This window comes from Mastomys coucha, unplaced genomic scaffold (assembly GCF_008632895.1).
Source record: "Mastomys coucha isolate ucsf_1 unplaced genomic scaffold, UCSF_Mcou_1 pScaffold15, whole genome shotgun sequence".
Taxonomy (NCBI): Eukaryota; Metazoa; Chordata; class Mammalia; order Rodentia; family Muridae; genus Mastomys; species Mastomys coucha.
The window spans coordinates 91,083,992-91,092,128 of record NW_022196897.1 but is presented as its reverse complement, the minus strand read 5'-3'; the positions used below and the strand labels follow the sequence as shown (position 1 = coordinate 91,092,128).

General features: G+C 40.7%; 1 long non-coding RNA gene across 1 annotated transcript; it reads right to left on the bottom strand.

Annotated features, from left to right (window-relative positions):
• Positions 1 to 372: 372 nt before the first annotated feature.
• LOC116092268 lies at positions 373 to 7,502 on the bottom strand. Its single transcript, XR_004119188.1, has 3 exons — positions 7,296 to 7,502; positions 6,173 to 6,309; positions 373 to 552 (listed from the first exon to the last, which is right to left on the bottom strand). It is a non-coding gene; the product is annotated as an uncharacterized LOC116092268 (long non-coding RNA).
• Positions 7,503 to 8,137: the final 635 nt, after the last annotated feature.

Here is an 8,137-nt window from a genome sequence, read left to right as displayed (position 1 = left end):
ACTCCAAGCTCATGTCTTTGCCAGCTCTCTTGGGTGGAGGTGGTACACCATAGAAGATAAAGATGGAGGATACATATGAGAAACATCCTTGTCTCCTCCATTTCCATCTCTTCATTCAAGTCGTAAAGGTCAAGATAGAAGTAGGGGTGAAATTTGTTCTACCTTTTTAATCCTCTACTGAGTTGCACCAAGTTTCTGATGGAGGCAAGAGGTTACTTGTACCCTCCCTTTTCTCTTAAAATTTGTCTTTTAAAAAAATGTGCTCAACTTCTACAAAAAAATTGCTTCAATCTGCTTTTTTTTTTAATTGCTCAATCTGTTCTTAATGTTCAGAATTTCCACAGTTTTCCCACCAGACTTTGTTTGAAAGCTAAGAATAGCAAGCAGGCTTCTTAAAGCGAAGTTAGGAATAGCAGAACTAATTTCTTGACTCTCCAGAGGACTCTGGGCAGCAGGAGGCAAATGAATGCTAAATTGATCACTGATTTGCTAGGGACCTTCAGCCTAAGGCATCTCTGGGTAGTTCTCTTTGGCTTCCTAGGACCGTGAAGCCTATGGAAGAATTAGCAAGCCAATTATTTCATCTCATTGTAAAGCATGTCTGTGTATAGATAGAGTTGGTTATCTATTACAACGTACATTCTGCAGCACACTGTGTTACATCAACTATAACCTCTTGGATAATCGATCTGGTATTTGCCTTCATTTTTGTGTGCCCAGATAAAGCAGTAAATGCTGAGTAATTAACCATTTGATTTAGAGTACTTTTGAAAACATCTGATGGAATAAAATAAAAATTCTTCAGGAGGCTAGGGAGGTGGCTCCATAGTTTAAGTATTTATCACAAAAGCATGATGTCCAGAATTTGGATTCTTAGAAATGTATGTAAATGCTGGGCAGAGTTGGCAGCTTGCTGGTAATTCCAGACTTGGAAGGTAGAGTATAAAGCAGTGGTTCTCACCCTTCCTGCTGAGACCCTTGACTACAGTTCCTGGTGTTGTGGTAAACTCCCCCAACCATAAAGTTATTTTGTTGCTACTTCATATCTGTAATTGAATCACAATGTAAGTGTCTGAAATATCTAAAACCTAACCCCATGTGGAGTGAGACCATGTGTTGAGAACCACTTGTGTAGGACTTATACAAACTGGCCAGCAACATCAGCTGTGTTTAGTGAGCTCTGGGCTAAGAGACTCTGCATCAACAGTGAGGAAGAAGAGCCACAGAAGATGATTACCAGCATTAACCTGGGGCCTCCAGTGTATGTTCACCAGAATACATGCAAAACACACACACACACACACACACACACACACACACACACACATGCACACCACTCTCACACACTTGAAAGATGGAAAAATAAAAAAAAAAGTATCCTTTGTAAAAAATATCTCAAATCCAGGTGTTTGTAGACTTTCCCCTCTTTGTTTGTTTGTTTATTGTTGATTTTTCTTTCTTTCTTTCTTTCTTTTTTTTTTTTTAACAAAAACTATAGACTAGACCTCTCTGTTTTCCCCTGGATGCTTGGCAGGCAAACCTCCTTTCCTTGCCTGAGGAAGACAAATTCTCCAGATGAGATGGCTCAGTTGGTGAAGGCAAACTTAAGTATTCCTTAAGAAGGAATCCTCTCTCTGGAATCTATGGTGGGAGGATCAAACTGATTCTAAAGTTGTTCTCTAACCTCTCTACCTATGCACAGCAACACAAGTACACTGTACTCACATACAACACACACGCACACATGCATGTGTACACATGCATGCACACCTTCATGTGCACATGCATGTGCATAGTGATCATAAATACACATTTAAAATAAGAAAGGTAGCTCCCTTTTCATGCGTTCTTAGCAGCATGACAGTCATCTTCAAAATCATTTCCAAATCATGTTGAATGTGTCTGAAGTGGTATTAATATCAGCCTTCGAGTATCCATATCATGTTAATACTGAACTTGGAGAGGCTTTTACGAAAAGAAGGTTTCTGTTCACTTCTGTTCAAACCACCCTCTATCAAGATGATTTTTCCCCTCACTCAGGATTTTTTTTTTCTCCCAAGGGCTTAGAATTTGATTAATAAGAACAAGCTTTCAACCCTGGCTTCATTATGGACTCTGGAGTCTCCTGTTTGTTCTGTTTTGTTGTTATTTGGAACACCATTACAGAATGCATCACTGTGTGCCTTGTCCAGAGCCTTAGGGATCCATGTATTAGGAAGCTGAGTCCATTCTGTGGGGACTGAGGCATTTTATCCAGGGATTAAGAGTATGTGTCAGATTAAGGAAGTTTATCCCTTTAAGCATGAAATGCTTTGTATTATTTTAGCAATCTTAGAGGGAAATCTCTTCCAAATACATTACGCGCTTACCCATCTTCCTTTCTTGTCTTTTCTCTAGAGCTTGAGTTCTTGGCGTTTTTCACAGCTTACCTTTCTCCTAGTATCTGTGGGCAACATTGCAGCAGAGCCTGGCTCTTCTACCAGGAAGCCCCAAAGCCCTTTATTTTTAGATAACACCCTAAGACTACCTGCCTGCCTTCCCTACCATCCTACCTGTCTTGCTGATTACAGTAATAATAGATATTTGTCCAAGTTTTAAAACAGTTTGGGACTATGTGAAATGAGATGTTTATAATTTGGAATATATTTTGGGATTTTTTTAAATGGGTGAGAACAGGCCCATTAGCTGTGTAGCTTTGGGTGGGCTCATTAGCCTTTCTCTGCTTTGATTTCGTAGTCTATAAAGTGGGGATAACAGGTACCTTTTAGGGAGATTTGAAGAGTTAACTAGGCAGTTAGTAGAGTGTCTGGCATATAGCAAATGCCCGAAAGGGTTCTTTCCCTTAACCTTTCCTGTGGTAAAATAGTTTGGGAGATTGTATGATTTTGAATGGATCCCCGGGCTCCCCTTCTATTGTTGCCTCTGACATTTTCTTTTCTTTGGTTGAGGAACTGCCAAGATGAGAGTGGCGTGTCTGTGGGGACTATCATGATTATTAATTGGTATAGGAGGACATAGTCCACCGTGGGTGGTGTCTTCCCTAGGTATGTGGTCCTGGGTTATATAAGAATGGTAGCTTTGCATGAATGAGCAAGACAGTGAGTAAGCAAACAGTATCCCAGCAAGCAGGATTCCTCCACAGTTCTTGCTCCCAGTTTCTGCTTTGAGCTCCAGCCCCGGCTCTCCTCAGTGATGGATTGTAAACTGAACATATGAGCCAAATAAACTCTTTTCTCTCTGAGTCGTCTACTTACAGTAACAAAAAAGTAACTAGAATATCAGCTCCCTGCCTTAAACACAGACTCTAAGAGGAGTGTACAGAGTTGATCCCACTTCTCCATTGTGGGTCTTTATCCTCTTTTCTCCTTGGAGGCTCCACTGATGATGCGCCCGACCCACTGTATCTAAGAAGCACTTCCCTGTATAGTCTGGAGTCTTGGTATCACACTTCCTTTCTTGTCTCTGATCTGCCCCATACACATTCTGTCCAGTCTCTCCTTTGAAAGATCCCCTCAGCCTGTCCTAGGCTTCATCTCTAATCAGTCCGTTAGGTCATGAATCAAGAGCTCAGTGTAGGAAATGTTGTGACCCAGACACACTGCCCAGTTTATTCAGTCCACTACTGTAGAATAACCATTTATCATAGCATTCCACATGCCCATGATATCAAAAGCTAATTTCTGATTGCTCCTGTGTCTCAGCCTCATTTTCTGTGGCCTGCCACTGGAAACGTGAGTTATCTTCTCCCCCTGCCCTGTTTTGGTACTGCACACTAACTTCCATAGATATTGTTTACATATGGCATTTTTGATTTGAAATGACCTCATTCTCCTTTAGTTAAATTTTATTAAACTTTTATCTATTTGCATGTGTGCATTCTTGTGTGTGTGTGTGTGTGTGTGTGTGTGTGTGTGTGTGTATGAATGCTATGAAGTATGAATGAAGAAGTCAGAAAACACCTCCTGGGAGTAGGTCCTAAGAATCAAACTCAGGTTACCCAGTTTGGCAGCAAGCACCTTCACCCATGGAACCATCCCTTTGGCCCTTTGTACTTCATTCTGAAAAAAAATATTTTTTTCTGAGAACCATAGAAGAACCATAAAAACCCGTATTTTTAGACCTAGTTGACTTTTAGGAAACTATTCATTCAGATCTTCTAAGTGAGTGTTCCAGAATTCCTTTCTTGTTTAGTGTTTAGGAAGCACTTCCTCCATGCAGCTGATTCGGTTACCCTTGGAAACATTCATTGCTTGCTATGTGTTTGTAGTTCAGGAATCAGAGTTCTGGTCTCACGGCCCTGGCACACAACACTGAGCCTGTGCACAGTTTGTTCAATAGATAGTTATTAATTAATGAATCAGTGAGGCAAGCAATTATAGAAATTAAGAGGGATCCATAGGGACTATCGTAATTAGGAAAGGCTTCATGAAAAATTAAAATTTGTAGTGTGCCTTGGAGGATGTGTAATTTTGATTTATTTTGGCCAAAAACAAAAAACTCAGTTTGCAGAAGGTTTTTCTTGTGTGGTTTCAAGGTATAAGACATAGTTAATGTTTTTGAAAATATGGCCACTTCAACAGTTTATATTTTGTCAATCCATGCACATGGGTAATCTTTCAAATTTTAGTGTTTCATTTCTTCCCCTCTGGTATTCTAAATTTTCCATTTTGGGGGACTTTTACCTTAAATATATATTTCTTGAGATTGAGTGTTTATATTTTGTGTACATGCATATGAGTGTGTACACATCCATATGTCAGAGGTCACACTCAGATACATTCCCCAGGATGCTGCCCACAAATGTTTTTTGAGACAACATTTCTCACTGGCCTGGAACTTACCAATCAGTCTAGATTGGCCTAACATCTGCTCATCTCCTCTTTTTGTGAGTTTGACTCTTTTCAGATCTTTCATACTTAAGATTCCCTGTGTTCCTCGCCTGTGTGCAGGGTTGTTTTAAAGTGTCTCCTCCACCCCAACTTAGTCATCACAAATCCCTTTAGCTGATCCCTATGATAGAAGGAAGGGCTTTGTGTTTTCTTTGATCTTGAAGAATAGCTTGGCTGGAAATAATTATCAAGGTTTAAAATATACCATTCTATCTGCTCCTGACTTTTAGAGTTTATTCTGAGAATTTGGTTATTTTGATGAATGTGTGAAGTGGAATTTTCTGGTTCCTTGGGAGACTCACTTGTGCCATGTAATGTTTCTCTGGAAGCTGTCTTATGAGAGGAGGCTTTGCTGAAGGAGACACATGGGAGGAGGTTTGACTGAGGCAGATACTTGAAAGGACTCATGATGTTTGGAAAGAGTTTAAGTATAACCCAACAGACAGTGAATGGCACTTTTGCATTGGTTCACCTTGCAAGGCTTTGCTGGTCTTCTCTGATCTTTGATTATTGTGACTTCTAGAGACATGCCAGAGAACTTCTTGTGGTCTTCTGGCTGCTTCTGCAGAATCATGCTAACTTGGCAGAGTCTTGTGGTTTCTTCTGGATAGAGCTGCTGCTACTGATTTGGGTTTGGTGTTTGCCAATTAGTTTGAGCTGCTGCTACTGATTTGGGTTTGGTGTTTTGGACTGGACTGTTGATATCCTGACAATGAACTCTGGAATTGCCCGAAAGAACTACTTCTAAACAGGTCCACATCCCTCTTGTCCTATTAACCATCTTTCTCCCCTACTATTGGTCGGTAAGCTAGAAGTGAAGATGAGGCATTTAAGAACCCTTATTGAAATTGGTTTTTAAAAAATCTAAGCCTACAAACATGCCTTATAAATAGTTTGCTTCTTACTTCCCACAGCTTTTTAATTCTTTCTGTCTATAATCTTGGTGATTCAACTACCTAATGACTTTGAAAGTGTCTTTTCTAGATGTGTCTATTTGGGACTCTAAATGCCTCCTATAACTAGATACTCATCTTTCTTAAGATGTAGGAAATTTACTGCTTATTTTGTGGAATTTACTTTTTACTTTTTACTTATTTATTTATTTGCTCATAGACTATGTCTGGGCACCTTGATTTAGACCCATCATTCTTACCTCCCGTCTCTTACTCATGTCCCAAAGGTCTTTATTTTGTTTCCCATTATTGCTATCTGAAGGTGCCAATTAATTCACCAGCATTATGTCTAAGTCTTGTTAGTTTTTCCTCCCACTTATTCTAGTTTACCTTTGACATTTTCAGCTCTATTTTAAATTTCGCTTTTCTGAACTCTACTTCCAAATTCTCCGATGATTTTCCAGGGTCTCCAGGTCGTTTTTGGATTTTCTCCATGTTGTGTCACTTTTGTATTTCATCTGCTGGTACTAGAGAGTTAGAAACTTCTGAGGAGTCATCTTACCTTGTGTTTTTATTTTTCTTTCCATCTCCCCATTTCCCACATTTCGGTCAGGAAATTAACATTTCTACTGGAATGTATATGCCTTCCACTATTAAATGTGAGTCTTCTTATAGAATAGCCTTTTAACAATGTGCCCTGGGCTATTAGTTTGTTGTACAGAGCTGGATTTGGTCCCAGTGGACTATAGTTTTCTGTCTCACTGGGGGCTGTCTGTGGTGGATCCTAACTTTGTATGCTCTGTAAGCCTGAGGGGTTTGCTTTCTCTGCGTGAGTAGTGGAGATGAGGTTTGTCTGGTAGTCCAGGCTGTTACAGTGTAGACAGTGTAGTGCATGAGTTTCACTCAATGTGGTTGCTCCTCCAGAAGTTTACCAGCACTGTATGAAGCATGTAGGAGCAATTGATGGTATTGTCCCTTGTGTGTACAGTGACTACAACAACTATTATTTCTCTTTCTTGTTCTATGACTGTATGTCTAGCAGTTGGTCTTCAGCCCACCCTGTTACTTACCCCATACCTGTGCCAACCAGGAAAGGACATCCCCTAGGAATTTTTGTGTGTCTCTCTTTGTGTGTGCAGGCGTATGTGTGTGTGTGCATGCATGCTTCTGTGGTATATATGTGGTATACCTGTATGTGGTATACCCATACACACAAGGTCACACATGGAGAAGAATGTCAGATGTCCTGCTCCATATCCTCTCCATCTAATTCTTTGAAGATGGTCTCTCACTGAACTTGAAGCTAATCTGGTAGCCACTAAGCCACAGAGATTCTCCTGTCTCCAACCCCCACGGTGTTGGCCTTAAAGGTGTTTGCATGGCATGCCTGGCTTTCTGTGTACCTGCTGAGCTTCTACACTCGGGTCTTTACGATTGCAGAGTGAGTGCTCTGACCCACTCGGCTATCTTCCCAGACCCTGTCCTATCTTTAATCCTAAATTCTGTACCTTACCTTAAGCAGGACTAAGCTGTGGATGGAGTAAGATGCACATTCTCTCAGATGAGGTCTCAACTCTGCTGAGGATCATTTAGTGTCAAAGCTCTCATACTATGTGTTCAAAGTACTGGCTGAACCTCCACCTCTGCTTAGGAAGGAGCAACAGTTGAAGGTAAGAGCATCATGGGCTGGTGAGATGACAAGACTTCTAACAACCCGATGACCTCAGTCTGATCCCACATGGTGGGAAGCAAGAACAGCCTTCTATAACAAAAACAAACAAATACAATAAAAGACATTCTTAAAAAGCAACTATATTACAACACCAACCATTGTGGGAAAGAATGTGGCAGAGGTAATATAGTGTAGCTCAAAAACAGATACAACAATGAAATAAGATCTACATATGAAAATACGGAAAATGAAAGGACCCGAGTTAAAGAATTCACACATAAGTATCATTAAACTATTGAGAAAAAAGTGAGTGAAGACATAGATAAAGCAAAATAACTTTAAAAGTAAAAAAAAAAGAAAAGAAAACATCTTTCTTCCTGTGGAGGGCCAGGATCTTCTTCCTAGGCTTCTCATTTTGGAGTCTATTATGTGTGAGGGAGAGTGTCAGAGCTGCTGCCAGCTCTCTTCCTTTGTCCTGTAGTCCAGCAGGTCAGACCGGACAGGCCAGTGTGGAGGCTGAGCCGCTTATTTGTCAGCTGGTAGGGTGGGGACAAGGCTACTGCAGCTCTGTTCACAGTATGGGCTATGAGTGTGGATCAGGGGATATGGATCCAGAGGAGCTGCCCATGAGCCTTTCTCCCTGGCTGAGCTTGCGGACTGCTCTGAGATGGCCCCTTATACCT